Here is a 19739-nt window from a genome sequence, read left to right on the forward strand (position 1 = left end):
GAAAATGTGTTATAATCATACAAGGTGATTTTGCTTGTTTTTTGGGATAGTGTTTTGCTATATAGCCCAGGCTGGCCTGGAACTCATGGTTCTCCTGCCTCAGACTCCTGAGTGCTGGCATGACAGGTGTATACCACCATGCCCGGCCATACACTGGAGTATGATTCTCCCTGAAAAAGGAAGGAAAACACCTGCTACAACTTGGCTGAACCTTGAGGTCATTCTGCTGAGTGAACTAAGCCAGTTCTCGAAAGAGAAATCCTGTATGATTTCACTTAATACTCTAGGATCCTAGAGTAGTTGAATTCACAGAGACAGAAAGTAGAATGGTAGCTCCCAGGGGGCGGAGAAAGTAGGGGAGTAGGGAGTTAGCTACAGCTCAATGGGGACTGAGTTTCAGTTGGAAAAGATTGAAAGAGTCCTGTTGGAGACTGGTGGAGGTGATTGCACAAAAAAGAAGTGTAATTAAGTCTGCTGAATTGACATGCAAAAATGATTAGAAGGATAAATTTTACCATGTATATCTTACAACAATAAAAAGTGAGTTCAGAGCTGGGCACCAGTGGCTCATGCCTATAATCCTAGGTACTTGGGAGGCTGACATCAGGAGGATCAGGGTTCAAGGCCAGCCCAGGAAAATAGTTCACAAGACTCCCATCTTCAAATTAACCAGAGCAAGACGAACTGGAGATGTGGTTCAAGTAGTAGAGTGCCAACTTCACAAGCACAGAGTCCTGGGTTCAAACCACGGTCCATCCTTCCCCCCCAAAAATATGAATTCAGGGTTCTGCCCTGTGTGCCCGGCGTGTGAAGGCTCTGATCTTCCTCACCTGAGAACCTGGCTTGGGACAGGGTCCCTGAGAGTGTGGCTTCTTCCCCCACCTCCATGAGGGGCACGGATTCTGGATTTAAGGCTTCTCAGGCCTTATCTGAGTCCCTGGAGGAGAATGCCAGCCTTCTAAGATAGGATCCTGTGGGGCAAAGAGTGTTTGCCTGGAGTTGTGGGGTACAGCCATGTTTGGTGAGCTCCAGGGTTTCTTTGATGACAGGCAACAGACACTAACCCCAGCACATTAGCAATTTACTGGAAGGTTCCAGGCAACTCAGGGGAAGATGGGAGCTGGGGGCTGGAGAGTAAGGCCTGGGTAAAGGAGAGGAAGCTGGGTGGGGAGTGCCACAGACAGTGTGGACAGTGGTTGCTTCTGCAGGTCCGGGTACCAGGGCTGGAGTGCCAGGGCTCCCTCCCTTCTGGCACCACTTCCCTGGTGATGCTGGGGCCTGGGTTAAGGAGTTTGGACAGGGGGCTGCATCTTGATCAGGGGAGGGCAGAACACTCAACAGGGAAGGGGACAGGTCCCTTAAAATAATGGGACATAGCTGGGTGCCATTGCTCAGGCCTGTAATCCTTGCTGCTCAGGAGACAGATAGCAGGAGGGTCATGGTTTGAGGCCAGCCTGGGCAAATAGTTTGGGAGACCCTATCTTGAAAAATATCCATCACAAAACAGGGCTGGTGGAGTGGTTCAAGTGGTAGAGCACCTGCCTAGCAAGTGTGAGGCCCTGAGTTCAAACTCTAATACCTCCAAAAAGAAACAAAATGCTGTGGACTTGAGACAAAGGGGCAATGAATGTTAAGAAGCTAGAATGGCAGATGTCAGATGAGCCCTTGAACCAGGGCTCCCTCTCTGCTGAGACCACAGCTCAGGGCATCCTGAGATCCAGGTCATACACTAAGGCCCAGCTTAGTCCTGGACATGTGTGCTAGAGTCCCTGGGTCCCCAGTCCTCAGGTTGAGGGACGGCAAGCATGGGCACTGTTGTCTTGACTTGGACAGCTAGGATGCCACTTTACAGCTGTGGCTTCCTGGACCATCGTGGGGAGAATGCTAAGTATTGCACTTAGCCCAAATCCTATAAAAAGCCAGGAGTAGCAGTGTTTGGGGCCTTCATGAATCTTTACAGGACCCTGTAGGAGCAAAACCAGCTGCAAACCTCTGCACGACCTCATTTGCCCTAGAAAAATATGAATCTTGGCTAAATTCCCTTCCTTCCCAAACAGGCAGTAAAATGTTTACTTCCAGTAGACTTTTAAATGCACCACGATGCGTTCCTTCCCCAGGCAGACTGAAAAGGCCCTAAACAATTCCCCTCATCTGGCAGCAGCAAGCTTCAGTGCGATTGCTCTTCGGTGAGATTCGAGGCCTGCAGATCGGCTTTTAAAGTTTGCTCGCTGATTTGCCTGAGATGAGCAGGTGGGGGGATTTATCACGAAGCCCGTGAAGCCACTTAGTCCCTGAAGCCTCCAGGGCTGATACCTCAGGGACTGTGTCACCCCATCGTCCTTCACCTCCCCATGCTCCTGTGTCAGTGAGCAGCTGCGGGGGTTCTCAGTCTTGGGCTCAGAGGCAGATGAAGTCGGGGAGCTGGCCTCGTGGGGGCTCGTGACCCACCTGTGCTACGCAGCTTAACAAGATACCCCGGCCCACACCTGGCTTGCCAGGCAGGAACTGAAACAGGTGGACCATGAACTGAAGGCCGCCTGGAGGAACAGAGGACTAAGACCTCATGCAATATCACCAGTGTGCAGAAAGCTGGGGGTGGGGGTGGGAGAAGCTGCGATCCCCCACACAAGCACTGTCACTCCGTGACTTTAGCCTTGCAGTACCCTCTGCGTGGCCCGCTCTGCCCACCCTCCATGTCTGCTTGACCCCTTCAAATGCTTACCATGTCCTCTCCTCCTTCCCTCCCTCTGTCCTTCTTCCCTCCCTCATCCCTTCGCCCCCCTTCCTTCCTTTGTCTGTTCTTCCTTCCTTTGTTCCTCCCTCCCTCCCTCTTTCCTTCCTCTTCACCTCTCCTCCCTCCCTTCCTTCATTTCTTCCCATCTTTCCTGGTAAATTTTTTTGGTGGTACTTGGGTTTGAACTCAGGGCCTCACGCTTGCTAGGCAGGTGCTCTACCACCTTGAGCCAGTCCATCAAACTTCCCTTCTTTCCTTCCTTCTCTTCTTCCTTTGATCCTTCTCTCCATCCTCCCTCCCCCCTCCTCCTCCTTTTCATTGTCATCGCTATTTGAAATCCTGGTCAAATATACATGACATAAAAATTTCCGTCTTAATCCTTTCTAAGTGCATAGTTGATTATTATTTATGCAGTGCGCCATCATCACCACAGTCAAAGTGCAAAGCTGGCACTCTACTGCATGAGCCACACCTCCAGTCCATTTTGCTCTGGTTATTTGGAGATGGGATCTTGAGAATTTCCTTGCTACCATCCTCCTTCCTTCACTGGAGAGTTGGCACCACCATGGTTGGAGTCAGGCTTGGTTTGATTCTTGGTCTGATGTTTGTAATGTCTAAGGCAGAGCCTGGAACATGGTAGGCACTCAGAAAATGTTTGTTGAATGAATAAATGAAAGAATATGGCTTTTTCTTGGACCTCATTGCCTTGCCAGGCAGGGTAGAGGGAGAGTCCACCCTCTGGAAGCTCCTTCTGCCTATGACTGGTCCCAAGGGCCGCTCAGGGTTGTCCACGTCTACTTTGGGTTTAGGAGGGTCTGGAGGGGGCGGCAGTAAGGTGAACCTGCTTTCCTCTACCTTTTTGACTTCATGCTGCTTAAGCATGAGTCTGTGACGGATATTCTGGTCCCCTCCACCTCATGAGAGGACACTGAAAGGTCCCTCCTCTGCTCTGCCCCACCTTGCTCTGCCCAGATGCGGAGCTGCTGCTCCCAGGCCAGCCTAAGTCCCTGCTCCGGCTACTGGGGTGGCCCACGTCCTCTCATGCCTTTCCCCAGCTGTATTTCTTACTGTGAGGGGAGGAGAGCTGAGACAGTGCCCTCAATTTAAGGCTGCTTGACCCCAATTTCATCCATCACCTTTCTTCCCACGTGGCCTTTGATGTTATTTTATGGTGACACGGTGACGATTCTGCTGTGTGGACTGAGCTAGAAGCAACCTTGTGTACATATGTACACAGCTTCCCCTTTGCTGCCTTACAAGCGCTTACAGGAGGGGTATGTTTAAAGCGATGAGTTTTGAGGTTTTCAACATGGTGTTTTCTCTCTAGGAACAGCCTCCTTTGGAAGTCAATCAATGCATTACTGACAATGTATTCAGCAAACACTTAAACAGTGCTCACTCTGTTCCCGCACTGAGCTAAGTCCTTCTCTTGCATTAGCTCACCCCATCCCAGGCCTCCAGAAGCCTTAGAGAAGCGACTTGCCCAAGTAGCTTCAAGGTAACATGGAGTAATGTGTCTGAGGTCGCTTAGCCAATAAGTGAAAACCTAAGCCAGGCATCAGTGGCGCAGCCTGTCATCCTAGCTACTCAGGAGGCAGAGATCAGGAGGATCTCGGTTTGAAGCCAACCCAGACAAATAGTTTGTGAGGTCTTATCTCCAAAAACCCTTCACTAAAAAGGGCTGGTGGAGTGGCTCAGGGTGCAGGCCCTGAGTTCAAATCCCATACCACACAAAACAAAAAAAGGAAAACCTAAGTGGTGCTTTCAGTTCCAGAACCCAAACCAGGGATTCGAACCCTGATCAAGTATTTGCTTCAGCTCTGTCATCACCATGAGCGGCTTGGGAGGTGCGTTGGTGTCCAAGGTCAAGGTCAAGCAGCACAGAATCTGGGACCTCCCTCAGAAGACCTGTCGCAGTTGGGATGCTGTGCAGTCCGGGGCAGGTTGTGGGAGAGGCTGGGCTAAGGATTTGAGAAGATCCCAGGGTTTTCCATGTCACTGATGGCTAGAAGAGAGACGTCAGGGAAGTGTGTGTGTGGACTCGATGTGACTGTTCCTGGCTCTCAGTTTGTGCTCCGAGGTGCCCTAGGCCTTGGGTGTAACTGAAGCACACGGGATCTTTGTAGGGCCTCCTCCCAGTGAGAAAACCATGACAATAACTGAGATTATTATTTATTTATGTATTTGTTTATTGCTGGTACTGGGGTTTGAACTCAGGGTGTCACACTTCCTAGGCAGGCGCTCTACCACTTGAGCTCTTTTTTGTGATGGGTTTTTCAAGATAGGGTCTCATGAGCTATTTGCCTCAGGCTGGCTTCGAACCTTGATCCTGCTGATTTCTGTCTGCCTCCTGGGTAGCTAGGATTACAGGCGTGAACCACTGATGCCTAAATAATTGTAAAGAAATTAGTTTTTATTACTTTCAGACCTCTCTGATTAGATCTGGGGATAAGGCAGGGAGAGGATTATGGGTGGGGGATGGGCAGGGGAATTGGGAGTCCAGGGATTTGGGGAAAGGAGCCATTGTGTCATGTCCTCTGCCTGCCTTATGCTCGCTCCCTTTACCCCACTCTCCTTCTGTTCCCCCTCTTTTGTGTTTTGAGACGCGGTCATGCTAGGTGACCCAAGTGCTGGGGTCCCCCAGTCTTCAGGGAAGTGAGTTAACACTTTACTCTATGTTCAGCAGAGTTTTGGGACTCGAGAGGAGGGTGACTAGAAATGACACCTTGATGGTTGGATGGGATTTGGGGTTGCATCAAGTTTTATGGTTATTATGAAAAAAGCTACTATGGAGTGTGTAGAGGGGCTTCATGTGGCCACATATTTTCATTTCTCTTGGGTGAACGTCTGACATGAAATCTCTGGCTTCCATACAAGTGTCTGTTTAGTGTCTAAGCAACTGCTCGTTTTCTGAATCGGTGGTGCTGATTGAACCCTTACCGGAAGTGGGAAGTGGGTGACAGCTCTGGTTGTCTTCCATTTGGTGTGGCCACTCTTTAATTTGAAGCTCTTCTCATGGAGCTGATCGTTTAAACCCATTTCTCAGGTGCTAATTACAGGAGCATTTGCTTTTGGTGTCTCTTGGCCATTCTTTTGGAAAAATCCTGTTCGAGTCTTCTGTTCATCTATTCATCGAAGTGTTGACATTTTTAAATTATGTAGTGATGTGAGTTCTTTTGTCCTTCGGGCGGAAGTTCTCTGTCAGCTAGAGGACTCGTGCATATTTCCTCCCGGCCTGCGGCTCGCCGATTGGGTTTAGTAACTCTGACTTGTGATGAGGAGAGACCTGTGCCTGTGCAACTGCAGCCTGTCCGTCATGGTGCTTTGGTTGGGTGAGTGACCTCTCCACGTCACGAAGGTGTGTTTTCTTCCGGAAGTGCTACACTATTAGCCTTCGTGTTTACATTAGTGATCTATCTTAAGTTAAAATTATTTTTGAGACAGTGTCTCCCTATGTAACCCGGGGGACCCTTGAACTTGTGATTCTCCCTCTTCTACCTCCCGAGTGCTGGGATTACAGGTGTGATCCACCACTCCCAGCTTTAATTTTGTGTGTGTGTATAGCGTGAGATGAGAATAAAGAGAAGAGCAGTATTTGGAAAAGATCTTTTCTTTCTGGACTTTCTATCTTGTTCCATTGATCTACCAGTCATACTAATACCAAGGCTGTATTATCTTGATTGTTCTAGCTTAGTAACTGATTGGATAGCAGAAGTTTTCTAATACTTTTCAATCTTGTTTTGGCTTTTCTTCATTTCCATAAGAATTTTAGAATTTATTTATAAACTTTTACAAACACGTTGGTGGGTTTTGCTTGAGATTGCACTGAGGTTGATAGATCCCTATTGAGTCTTTACATTGGGTCTTTGGAAATCCATCAGGTCTTTCAGTCCACGAACATGGTACATCTTTCCATCGACTTGGGGCCTCTTCAATTTCTCTTGTCAACATTTTCGGATAGAAGGTCTTGCACATGGTTTGTTGATGTATTTTAAAGTATTTTATGTTTTTCATGTGATGATAAAAGGCATTACTTTAAAATTCCAGTTGCTCAGACATATCATTTTTATTTATTTACTTGTTTATTTTATTACTGTTCATTTACTTATTTTGGTGGCACTGGGGTTTGAACTCAGGGCCTCACGTTTGCTAGGCAGGCGCTCTACTACTTGAGCCACTCCACCAGCCCTTTTTTGTGATGGATTTTTTGAGATAAGGTCTTATGAGCTATTTTCCTGGGCTGGCTTTGAACCTTGATCTTCTTGATCTCTGCTTCCTGAGTAGCTGGGATTACAGTCTTGCACCACCAGGCCTGACTTCTGTTAATGTTTTTTATAAGGCACTTTGGGTTTTAATTTTCCTCAACTGGTTTGTTTTTTATTTTCTTGACATCTCCTCTGATCTTCAGTTCCGCCTTGCTCATACATATATTGGGGTAAGCTTGAATCATTTTTTCTAGTTTCTTAAGACGGAAACTTTGATCATTGATCATAAGACATTTCTTGCCTAACATATCCATTAAATGTTACAAATTCTTCCCAAATTTTCTCTAGCAGAATACACAAAGTTCGATATGTGTGCTCTATTCTTATCATTATTCAGTTCCAATGATTTGCAGTTTCCTTTGACTTATGGGTTATTTAGAAGTGTGCTGTGGAATTTCTACATATTTGTAGCTTTTTGATTTCAGTCAAAGGACATATGCTTTAAAAATTCCAATATTTTGAAATTTATTGAGACTTGAATTTGACCCAAAACATAATTAACTTGATAAATATTGGTGTGCAAAATTTACTGCAAGGAGCTTCTATAGTCATTGGGTATAGTGTTCTAAAAATGTCAACTGGTGCAAATTCATTGGTAATGTACCTCAAATATCCTAGATATTTATTGATTTGTCTGTCTAGTTGTTCTATCAATTATTGAGGGACAAGTGTTAAACTCTGCAATCACAGTTGTGCATTTACCTATTTCCTTGCAATCTTCCTGGCTTTTGAGTCTGTCCTATTTTCTGTGTGTATTTGGGGTTGCTATGTTGTCTTCACAGAGTGTGTCTCTTATTTTTCACTACGAAACCACTATCACTGAAATATTCTTTATTCGTGGTTAGATATGTTTGTATCTGACATCTGTCTTTTTTCTGACATCCATTAATGTAATCAAACCAGCTTTCTTGTTTTTCTTTTCAAATGTCTCTTACAGATAGTGAATGGTTAGATATAACTTTCTGATGTCCACCTTCCGATCGGTGCTTTTTTGATTAGGGGGCGTAGGCCATGACATTGAGTGATGGTCCCCACGTCTACCATCTTGAAATTTGCTTTTCTAGTTCCTCCATCTGATGTGTGTCACCTGTGCTTCTCTCCTGGATGCTTTTGCACTGCTCTACTGTTTATTTATTTATTTGGTGGTACTGGGCTTTGAACTCAGGGCCTTGTTAGACTGAAAAGCACAGAGATAGACAAAGGGATCCCTCACCGTCCGCACAGGTTTGTTCAGGAGAAGAAACCTGAGGAGGGGGCTCCAGCAAGAGAGCTGAGGAAGGACCTGGTAAAGGGTGAGGGAGTTTTTCTGTTGTGACTTGTCCATTGTCCATTGCTAGGGGAAGTCGAGGAACCGGGTCTCGTGTCCTGGCACAGGCGCTGGGAATCAAGAGGTTTCCCTTGTGAGTGTGTGTGGGGGGCTGTCTCTACTGGAGCCAAATAAGTCTAGGGCCAAGCACAGTTTAAGATGGCCTGAGTGATGTCAAGTTGAGAGCTAACAGGCCTCCCACTTGCTCGGCAGCTGGTCTACATTTGAGCCATTTCCCCTTCCCCTCTTTTGGATTTTTTTGCTTTTGTTTTTCTTTAGAGATAGGGTCTTAAGCTTTCTTCTAGGGCTGGTCTTGGACCAAGATCCTCCTACCCCACTTCCCATGCCACGGGTGACCAGCACGGCCCATGTGCTTTTTTTTTGAAATAGGGCCTTGATAGCTATTTTTTTGCCTATGCAGGCCTTAAACTGAGATCCTCCCATCTACACCTCCCACGTAGCTGAGATTACAGGTGTGCCCTACCACATCTGGCCCTGTGTTTATTTGTTTACTTTTGTGAGACTGGGTCTTGCTCTGTAACCCAGGCTGGCCTTATATGTTCTGTCCTTCTGTCTCTGCCTCCCAAGTGCTGGGATTTAGGGTTCCACTTTAATCCTTTTTTTTTTCTTTTTTGTGGTATGGGATTTGAACTCAGGCTCTACACCTTGAGCCACTCCACCAGCCCTTTTTTGTGATTTTTTTTTTCCGAGATAGTGTCTCAGGAACTCTTTGCCCAGGCTGGCTTTGAACTACCATCCTCCTGATGTCTGCCTCCTGAGTAGCTGGGATTACAGGTGTGAGCCACCAGTGCCTGGCTATCCTTCTTTTTATACACTTGAGTACAAGGAGCTCCTCCTGTTTGTATTTTTTATTTGATTAAAAATGTGCATTTTTAACTCATCACAGTCTGATTTGAGGAAACTACCATTTCATGGAAAGTGTGAGATGCTTTAGAAGTAAAATCTGTTTACCCAGTTACCATTTTGCTATTGGTGTTATATTTTAAATAATATTTAATAGACACCATAACACTGCCTTACTGTTTTTGATTAGAAGGTGGCTTTGCAAAGTTGTTTTAAGAAAAGAACAAAGAGGTTTTTAAAAATATTTTACCATTCTGTTCTTGTCTATTAATTTTTAATTTATTGTTTTGTACTAGGATTTGAGGGCCTCATGCTTGCTAGGTAAGTGCTCTATCACTTGAGCCACACCTCTGATCTTTTTTTACTTTAGTTATTCTTTGGGATAAGGTCTCAGTTTTTTATACCCTGGGTGGCTTGGGTCCTGTTTATGCATCCTGCATAGCTGGTAATACAGGCACTTACCACCGCATCCAGCTTATTCATTGAAATGGGGTCTCACTAACTGTTTGCCCAGGCTGGTCTCTAACAAAGATCCTCCTGATCTCTGCCTCCCAGGTAGTTAGAATTACAGCCATGATCCACTGCATCTGGCTCCATTCCCTTTTTGTAGACCCAATTTTTGAGACTGAGGAGAAGTCAACAGTCATTTCTGTCACTGTTCTTCTATAAGTGACAAGCCTGTATTAATGGTGGCTTTCAAGATTATCTATTTACTTATTTTTTTGCAGTGCTGGGGTTTGAACTCAGGGCTTCACCTTGAGCCACTCCACCAGCTCTTTTTTGTGTTGGTTATTTTTCAAGATAGGGTCTCAGGAACTATTTGCCCAGGCTGGCTTTGAACCTTGATCTTCCTGATCTCTGCCTCCTGAGAAGCTGGGATTACAGGTGTGAGCCATTGGCACCTGGCCCAGATTATTCTTTTATTTTCACTTTTCGGAAGTTTACCTTGCTCTGATGGAGGTGGAGTTCTGTCTGTATTTATGCCATGGAGGCTCACTGGGCTTCTTGACTCTGTAAGCTCCTAGAAATTTGTGAGAATTTAACTTGTCTGTAACTCTCACTATACTTCTGCAAACTGCTTGATAGCTCCCCCCACAAACAGGGTTCTATTTAATATTTTTCTCCCTTCTTCACACTGGTCTGTGCACTAGCTCTCATCTGCAGTGCTAATTTTCTGTGAAGTTCACACAGAGATTTATTTCAGGTTTTATGCTTTTCAACTGCACACTTTTTGCCTGGTTCTATTTTTGTTTTTGGTGATGGGACTGGGGTTTGAACTCAGGGCTTCAGACATGCAAGCCACGTCTTCAGCCCTTTTTCCTATGGTTATTTTGTTCAGGCCAGCCTGGACTGCGATATTTAACACTTCCCACCATAGCAGGGATGACAGGTGTGTGCCACTATGCCCAGCTTTTTTTTTTACATTGAGATGGGGGTGCCACAGACTTTTTTGCCCAGGCTGGCCTAGAACCGTGGTCCTCCTGATCACAGCCTCCCAAGTAGCTGAGATTACAGGTGTGAGCCACTGGCTCTTGGTTTTTTTTTGAATGTGTTATCTCTGACCATTCACTCATTATGATGATATTTTATTTTAAGTCCTTGAACTTATAAAGCTGTTTGAAAGGCCTTTTCCAGGGCTGGCAGAGGGGCTCCAGTGGTGGAACACCTGCCTAGCAAGTGTGAGGGCCTGAGTTCAAAGCTCAGTGTCACCAAAAAAATTAAAAGATCTTTTCCTGCTAACTTCACCCTGTGGGGTCACACTTTGGTGCTCTATTCATGTCTAGTAATTTCTGAGTTCATGGTGACATCATGCAGAAAGAAGCGTGGAGAGTCTAATTCATGCCACCTCTCTTTAAAGAGTTGTAATGTTCAGCTCAGTAGCGTTACTGAACAGGACTTTCTGTCCTGTTCGGGGCAGCTTAATGTTTTGTTAAAACTGGTTTTAATTCTGAACTTAGCGTTATGGTGGCGCCTTAGACCATAGTCCTTAGCAGACAGACACATAGCCTTTTCACAATCTCAACTGGAGACTTGGGGAACCCAGTGAAATTTCTCCATCTTTGGCCTGGCCAAAATTTCAGTTCTTCCCAGTAGAACATAACCTCTGGTTTTGCCAAGGCACTCACAGCTCCATAGCAGAAGGCTGCTGCAAAGCTTCCTGGAATCTCACTCTGGGCAGGTGCACCCTTGTCCTCTGCCAAGGGACCGTGCAGACACCCCAGCTAGATTTCTAGGGCCTGTCTTCAAGAAGCATCCTATTGTGTGGTACTCAACTGCGTGAGATCCAGCCATTTGGCCAGTCTTGGACTCTAGTCTCCACTTCCCCAGCCCAATGTTCTGTTGCTCCATCTGGACCCCCATTCTTGTGTCCCCAGGCAGAAAGTCAGAAGTAATGAGGTTCTCCTCAAATTCACAGTCCTGCTCATCTGCTGCTCGGTGTCTGAAGACAGTTGCCTCAAATCTCTGTCTGGTTTCATAGTTGTTTTGACAGAAGGGCTAGGGTCCTATCAGTTGCTCTGTCATGGCTAGAAGTGGAAGTGCTTTATTTAAACTATAAATGTTGATACATATTTGTGTACATCTGTGTTTTAAATTTTAGCAGGCCTTGCTTAATTCAGGGATCAATCCAACAGATTTAACTCTGTGACACTTGAAAGGTCTTCAATAAAGAACCACCTCCTATAGCTACGATTGGAGATAAAGATGAACCTTTGTGCTGAGCTACGAAGCAATGAGCCTTGGGCTGGACCCTAACCCTGGCTGTGCCACCAGCCAATAGTGTCATTTAAACTCCTGATCTCATTGTCACTACCTGTAAAATGAACTGAGTGGGTTGTCACCCTAGGGTCCCTTCTAGCTCTAACATTCTGAAAGTCCCATAACAGATGCATATATGACATTTAATTTTGCCTCATAGCAAGTTTTTCTTAAATAGGTGAATGGCAGAGACCTGGTATGCCAAACCTCTGAGTGACGGAAACAGGTAGAAAACAGAAAAGAGAGGTTTTGAGGCAGGAAAGCCAGATTTTATTCATTGATAAGTCATTGATGAAGTCATCATTGATAAAATCATTTTGTATATGACTTTTTATTCTTATACTGCTTGCAGGGGAGTTTTTTAAATTCTCATTTTAGAGATGAAAAACTGAGGATCAGAGAAATTAAGTGACTCCTCAAAGATAATACGGTTACCCAGGACTTTCTAACTGGCTGTTGTTTAGAAACTTCTAATGGTGCTGGGAGAATGCTTTCTTAACACTGGGTGACTGCCATATTGGCCAAAAAGGCCCACAGTTTTTTCCTAATCTGTACCATGGGGGATACAGTCTTTGTGTATAAAATCCAAGCGGAATCTTATAAGAACATTCTGGCTATGGGTCCATTACAGGTTGGGGATCTGAGGCTCAGGACAGGTAGCTAAGTGATACAGTCAGGATTTGAACTCATCTCTGGCTTCCTCCCAACCCCACACATAGTCCCCTCAGTTGGACCATGGCAGGACAGAAATGAACCGATTGTGGCACAGCTAGTGGTCAGTACTGGGACGTTGCTGATATTGTTGCTGGGAGCATAAATTGGTATATCTGTTAGGAAGACTGTCCTTATCCACTAAAGGTGAACGTGTGACCTAACAGTTCCCCTTCTAAATAGAAATCTAGCCAAAATGTCGACATATGGACCAGAATGCTCACCACAGTCACCCAAAAGATAATCTCCAACAGAACGGATACATAGATTCCAGAATATTCATTTTTTATTTGCTTATTTTTTTTTTTTGTGGTACTGGGGATTGAACCCAGGGTCTCATACAAGCTAGGTGAAGGAATTATTAAACAGCAAGGAAAAAAAATGAACCGCTCTGCACAGAACAGCTAGGGTGACTTTAGAAAGATGGACTCGGGCTCGAGAGTAGATAGCACATAACTCCATTTACATAAAGTTCTCAAAATAAGGCTACAAAACGGGATTTCTAGCATGAGTACTGTTGTATTTCTTTTTAAACTTTTTTTGGTGGCACTGGGGTTTGAACTCTGGGCCTCATGCATGCTGGGCAAGTCTACCATTGAGCTACACCCTGACCTTTGTAATACTTTAACAAAGTTTAGTGGAGACAAAATATATAACTGAATTAAAAATCAAGTGTATCCTTAAAATTTTTGATGTGTCACTGCGCTTATCTGTCTCAAGGAAGGTGTTGCGATCTTAATTAAAAAGCTTGGGAGTGTATGAAGCAATGGTGGCACAGGCCTACAATTCATCAGATTGCTGTAGCTTTGACTAGGGAGTGATGAGCTTCTGGCTCGAGCTGTATAACTCAGGAGTGGCAGCTGCTAAAACTCTGGATACCGTTGCTTGACAAATTAACCTCTAGGAATTATTTTGTGAAGGTATCACATTCTGGCGATGCAAGGACCACATGCAGAAAGGTTCAGCACATTGAACACAAGGACTGGCTGCGTTCTCTACTCACCCTGTGGGTGAACTCTGGGCAGGGTGTGTCCATCAATGGAATCGGAGACTTTTGGTTCGACATGAGATTGGTTCCTGGGATGCTCCAAGGTTGGCTTGGAGGAGCTCACGAGATGCTTCTCTCCACCCATAAGCTTTGCTGAAGCTCTTGTCCTCAGCTTCCAGGGAGGAGCATGTGACCCACTGTCAGCTAATCAATGCACTCCATTCCTCTGGCTGCAGTGATTGCTTCAGACACTGTGACCCAAGTCCACACAGTCTGGACCAATCAGTGTCAGTCCTGAGCTTTGCGCTGGTTTCTGCTGGTCCAAGGGTTGTGCTAGGAAGATTGTCCTAGAAAGTAGGATGGAGGGTTGGGGATGGTCGCTTGTGATTCTTTGTGATTCTTTCCTGCCTAAAGTCAGCTTGCTCATACATTCATACATCATCTTTTGCTTTAAACCTTTTCAAGTTGGATTTTCTGTTGGTTACAACCAGAAGTGCTTTTTTCTACTTCACCTATATCTCTTTTCATCACATGAGTGAGAAGGATATATGTGTGTGTGTGCGTGTGTGTGTGCGTGTGTGTGCGGGGATTTGAACTCAGGGCCTCACACTTGCTAGGCAGGTGCTCTGCCACTTGAGCTACTCCCCCAGCCTTTGGACTTGATTCTTTTGGCTGTTGAGAAAAATCCCAGTACTGAAGTGCTTGGAAATTTCCTTTGGCTTTATAATACTGATGAGGATGATAATAAAGGTGACAACACTGGCAAAACCCCAGGCTTTTCCAAATTTGTCAGCAGTCGCACAGCAGGTTCACACCATCTTCAGTTGGCAAGATGTGGTAAAAACGCAGCTGAGTGGTAAGAGCCAGAAGTCCTGGTCCTAAGCTCTTCTTCTTAGTAGTCTCAGCTCTATTCCCACCTCCCAAACTCTGTGCTGTGTGCACGCGTGGGCCTGCACGTGAGCGTGTGCAGGAGGAGCCTGGACCCGCTTCCTCTTTTGTTTTGGGGGAGAACAGGTAGCAGATTGGAACAGGTTGTAACACTTCCTTAGCCTGAGGCCTGGTGCCTTTGCATAGTGCTCTCTGCCAATTGGCGTCTGGATCTCACGCGTCTTTGATTTGTGTATTTATTGTACAGCAGCCAGATTTCAAAGCAGGGGAGAGGGAATTCTAATTTAATAGGAAGAGCAAGGTGTAATTTCGTAGAAACAGAGGGAAATGAACCCACATTCTTATTTGATGTCAGAGAATCAGGATCTGTTCAGAGTTTTCCTCTACCCACTTAAAAATTAAGACATCGGGTGTCATTTCAGTAAATAGCTATCTCACTGCTTTTATATGGTGATCTTGTGTGTGTGTGTGATTTTAAAATTAAGTAGGTACTACATTAAAAATGGAGATAAGAATAATGGAGAAAATCTTTCAGACAAGCAAATATATCTCTTCAATTTTGGTCTTTTTTTTTTTTTTGTGGGATTGGTTTTGAACTTAGGGCTTCACACTTGCAAGACAGGTGCTCTACCACTTGAGCCACACCTCTGGCCCTTTTTGCTCTGATTATTTTTGAAGTCGGGGCTTTGTGCCTGGGCTGTCCTGAACTGGGGTGCTCCTATTTATGTTGCCTACAGTAGTGAGGATGACAAGCATGCACCCTTATCCAAATTTTTCTGTTGAGATGGGGACTCATGAACTTTGTGCCAGAGCTGGCCTGGAGCTATGATTCTCCCTATCTCAGCTTCCCACCCTCCTTGGACGACAGGCACAAGCCCCCAGCACCTGGCTACTTTTCCCACTCGTATTGGTTAAAAATATGACGTAAAGGGGAGGGTAAGTTTGCATGACAGAGTTGGAGACTGTTGCAAAATTATGGGTCTGAGATGATGGGCCCAAGTGATGAAGTAGGGGGTCCCCGAATAGAGCTGTGGATATACTTGAAAGAAGCCCCAGAGGTTCCCGAGGCAGTGGGCTGGGAGGTTCACATTTGCCTTGACTTGTACCAAGAGTTCTCGTGGACCTCAGCCCCATTGTCTTTGTAGGGATATTTTCTACCTTGGTACCACCCTCCCTGGCTTCCATGTGCATCAAGAAATTTATTTTATCAGGCTTGGTGACACTACTTAGCACAATGTCAACTCGGTAAGGAGGACAGCACCACAAGCCACACCCATGGCTGAGCTGGGGTCCTCGCCTCTCCCACTCCTGGCACACAGTAGAACCCCAACCAATTTTGCAGACTGGGTTTGAAATGTGAACTTCTGTCTGTCCCTGTCTCATCCCTCCTTTTGTATCTGTCCCTGTCCTGTTGCCCACCCCAGCACTTCCAAGAAGCCCTTGTTTTGCCCCAGGTGGGTTGAGAGTTTAGAGAGGTGGGCTGAGAGTCTGGACTTAGATTCCAGCCCTGGTTCTGCCAGGACCTGCCTGACGTGTGTGTGGCCTCAGTTATCCCTTCATTCAAAATGGGTACAATAATATTTGTCTTCTTACCTCTTGCAGACACAATGAGATGCAAATGAAGTGATAGATATGAAAGCAATTAGGATAAGGAGGTTGCATGCAAATCCATCACTCTGATTAGCAGAGCTAGAATGATCACACACTTCTGCTAAACACGCAGTCTGGGAACAGGCAAAGAAATCAGGGCTACGTCTGCCTGCAACCTTGGGGTAAGAAAAATCCTCTTATTCTGCCTCCTCTTTCCGAAGAGAACTTGACATGATCGGGTCATTGCATGTAAAATGCTTTAAGAATGTGATCTGTACTTCATCATTTTAAAATTCAAACATTCCCGAGCCCTTTTTTCCCCTCACCCCATTCGTATTTATCTTCTTGGTCTTACCTTCATTGGGGAGAGCACATTTGTATTGATAAATTGTAGGTCGTGGGAGATGTATTGATGGGAGGGAGACAGTTCAAAATGTACAACGCTCTGGCTTTGCATATCATTACACCTAGCTAGCTTTTTGCCTCCTGAAAGCTGTCGATTTGTGCCTTCCTGCTATTCAGGCTGATAAATGACAGTAATTGTTCTTAAGTTGAAGAGCTGGTTTAATATGCTATCTGGCCTGGGAATTTCTCGAGCGCCAGGGTTAAACTAGTGCTTCACTAAAGCTAGCAAAATGGCCCTTTTTTTTTTTCATCACAGACTATAGAGTTAATTGAATTACTCGCTATTCATACAGTTTGTAGCCTTGATTCTAAAGATATCATGAACTGTAGCGGGGGAGGGAGAAGCATTCGAGGGGGCTCAGGGTAACCGTGGACACGGATTCAAGGACATAATCCCCTCCCCCCTTCCCTGAGTGCAGCTCAGTTTGCTGCCATGGTCCTGGCTGGGAATTTGTGGGTCGTGCATCTGAGGCTACCCCAGCCACAGGCCTCTAAAGGAAGCAAGACCCTCGGTTCTAAAAAGATCTTATCTCAGAGGCTCTTTGATGACTTCTCTGAAATTCTCCAATCAGAGCCCTTGAGGGTTTTTGCATTTTCTTTTGTTTACTTCTTTAACTTTGGAGTTGGGGTTTTGTGGGATGATTGGAGTGGAGGCTGAGTGGCTGCTGTCTGTGGGGGACCCACAGGCGTGAGTCCCTCTGCTTGCCTTCTGGTGGCTCAGGCCTTGACCTGACCTTTCTGCTCCATCATTCAAGCCATCATTCTCAAAGGGCGAGCCTTTGGTTGACCATGGGAGGAGACGGAATTAACTGCAAGGGTCTGAAAAGACTGCCAGCCTCTCAGCCAGCATCTCCTCCGGGTCTGCCATGTGGACAGTTTGCGGAGAAGTTATCATCTCAGTCGTTCCATCTGATGCCCTTATCTTCATGGTGTCTCTCGGCTGATCATCTTTTGGGAAAGAATGAACCCCAAAGCAAAAGCACAGCAGGCAAGAGACCTAGCTTGCTTCATCTATCCCACCTTTGACTCATTATGCACCAGGGGGACCCCAAATTCTAGATCTGCTTCTGTCTGGGGATCAGTGGCTCTGTCCACCTTCACCCTATCTTAGAAGGTTCAAACCAGGTCATTTCCCTTACACATTTTCACATTTTCCTAATGGTCTTTGATCTCATTAGTGGACATCTCTCTCACTCTCTTCTCCCTTTCCCTCTTTTTTCTTTCCACTCTCTCTTTCTCTCCTCCCCCTTCTCTCTCTTTTTCTCTTTCTTTCTCCCCTTACCCTCCCTCTCCCTCCTTTTCTCTCTCTCCTTCTCTCTTCTCTCTCTTCCCTCTCTCCATCTCCCTCTCTCTCTCTCTCCCTCCTTCTCCTTTCCCTTCTCTCTGTGTCTTTGTCTCTCTCACTCTCTCTCTTCTTCTCCTCCCCTCCTCTCTCTCTCTCTTTCTCTCCCTTTCTCTCTTCCTCCCTCCTCTCCTCCTCTCTCTGGATGAGAGAACATTAGGCACCAAATAGTGCTGAGCGCCCTAACTGGAAACATTTTCCTTAGTGAGGCTCAACATAAGAAGGGTTTACAATGTTCTTTCTGCTCGCTCTTTCTTTGATCTTAGCTTTGAAAATGTGCCCATCAAAGCAGGAAGGAGGGTTGGGACCCCATGCCTGAGCGAATGGAGTAGGGAAGACTCGCATTTAGGGGCATTAATTATTTCTCCTCGTAGAAGTCCATAAAAATCCATCTTTTTGCACTCTGACAAGGTAGGAGATAAAGAGAAAAGATGGCTTCAGGTGTAAATCGGTTGAGTCTGTCAGTCACAGTGTTTAGAGTTAAATTCACATGCAATAGAACTTCCGCTCGGAAACGAACAGTTTCCAAAGTCTTCCTAAGTTCCATAATTTCCTATGGATGCTTCCAACACTGATGGAGCCTGTGCAGCTCACCTGATCGTGCTCCAGGAGAAAAGGCTCATTTGTCTAGTTCTGTAACTAGCAGACATGACACTCGAGGTTCTCCCTGTCTGCCATCCCAGAACTGTACCTCGGACATCTCAGTGGACCCCCTTCCTCCACATATGCCTCCTCCCTGGGATGGGAGAGGACACTGTAAGATCTAGCAGTGGCCTCTGGAGTCCTCCAGGGCCTGATGAAAGTCAAGGTCCTTCCATAGCCTCTGGGCCCCACTGCTCACCAGAGTCCCACACCTGGGCTTTGTTCAGGTTTTTCCTGGAAGCCCAGTGAGATGCAGAGTGGGGGATGCGGGATGCGGCTCCCTGGTGGTTCAAGAAGTGCTTGTGGGTGAGCAGCTCCAGGGGTGGGGAAGAAAATGCCATTGAATCAATGTCATTCCTCCAGTCCACATTCCAGGCTTCTGATTGTGTCAGGAGAAAGGATTATTTGGTGCAAAAAATCCTTTAACTGGTCTCCTTATATATGATAACTTCTCTTCATGGAAAAAAAAAAAAGGAGGGGGGGGGGGAAGCCTAGGATTCAAAACCTTCTGTAGACAACTCTGCAGCTCACTCTGAATAATGCTGCTTTTTAAACATGGAATTTACTGTGTAGTTTCATTTTATTTATGACAAGTGGTACTGATTTCCCTTTATGGTCGTGATGAAGATTTCTTCTAAGTAAATTTCTTTAAATAAAAAAGACTCAACTTAAAAATATTGAGCAAACAGTGCTGGTTTATAGTGAGAGGTCCTGCTGGAATATGCCCCTCCCTGAAACTCCTCTGCAGAAATCACTAGAACTGTGCATGAATTCTAAGCTCAAAAATGCTGCTGTCCTGTACAATTATCATGGGCAGATTAAAAAAAAATACCTCCTCCAACAAAAACTCCAAAATAAATGATGGATATGCTCATTACCTTGGTTTGATCATTACATAATATATTTATTGAAACATCAAACTTGATCCCATAACTATGAACAATTGTTATGTGTCAATTAAAAAAATACCACTGGAAGCCAGGTGTGGTGGTGCACCCCTGTAGTCCCAGCACTTGGGAGGCTGAGGAGCAAGGAGGACTGCAAGTTCAGGGGCAGCCTGGGCTACACAGTGAGACTTTGAATTTTTTTAAAAAACTGTCTTATATTCTGTTTGAAAAAAGAATGAATGTTCTTTGTATACAATTTGGAATATGTAGTCAGTGCCCTGGTGGTTCTACCTACTTGGGACATGAAGTTTGGGAGGATCACAGTTTGAGGCCAGCCTGGGCAAAAAGTTAGAGAGACCC

This window comes from Castor canadensis, chromosome 16, assembly GCF_047511655.1.
Source record: "Castor canadensis chromosome 16, mCasCan1.hap1v2, whole genome shotgun sequence".
In the NCBI taxonomy this organism is placed as follows: domain Eukaryota; kingdom Metazoa; phylum Chordata; class Mammalia; order Rodentia; family Castoridae; genus Castor; species Castor canadensis.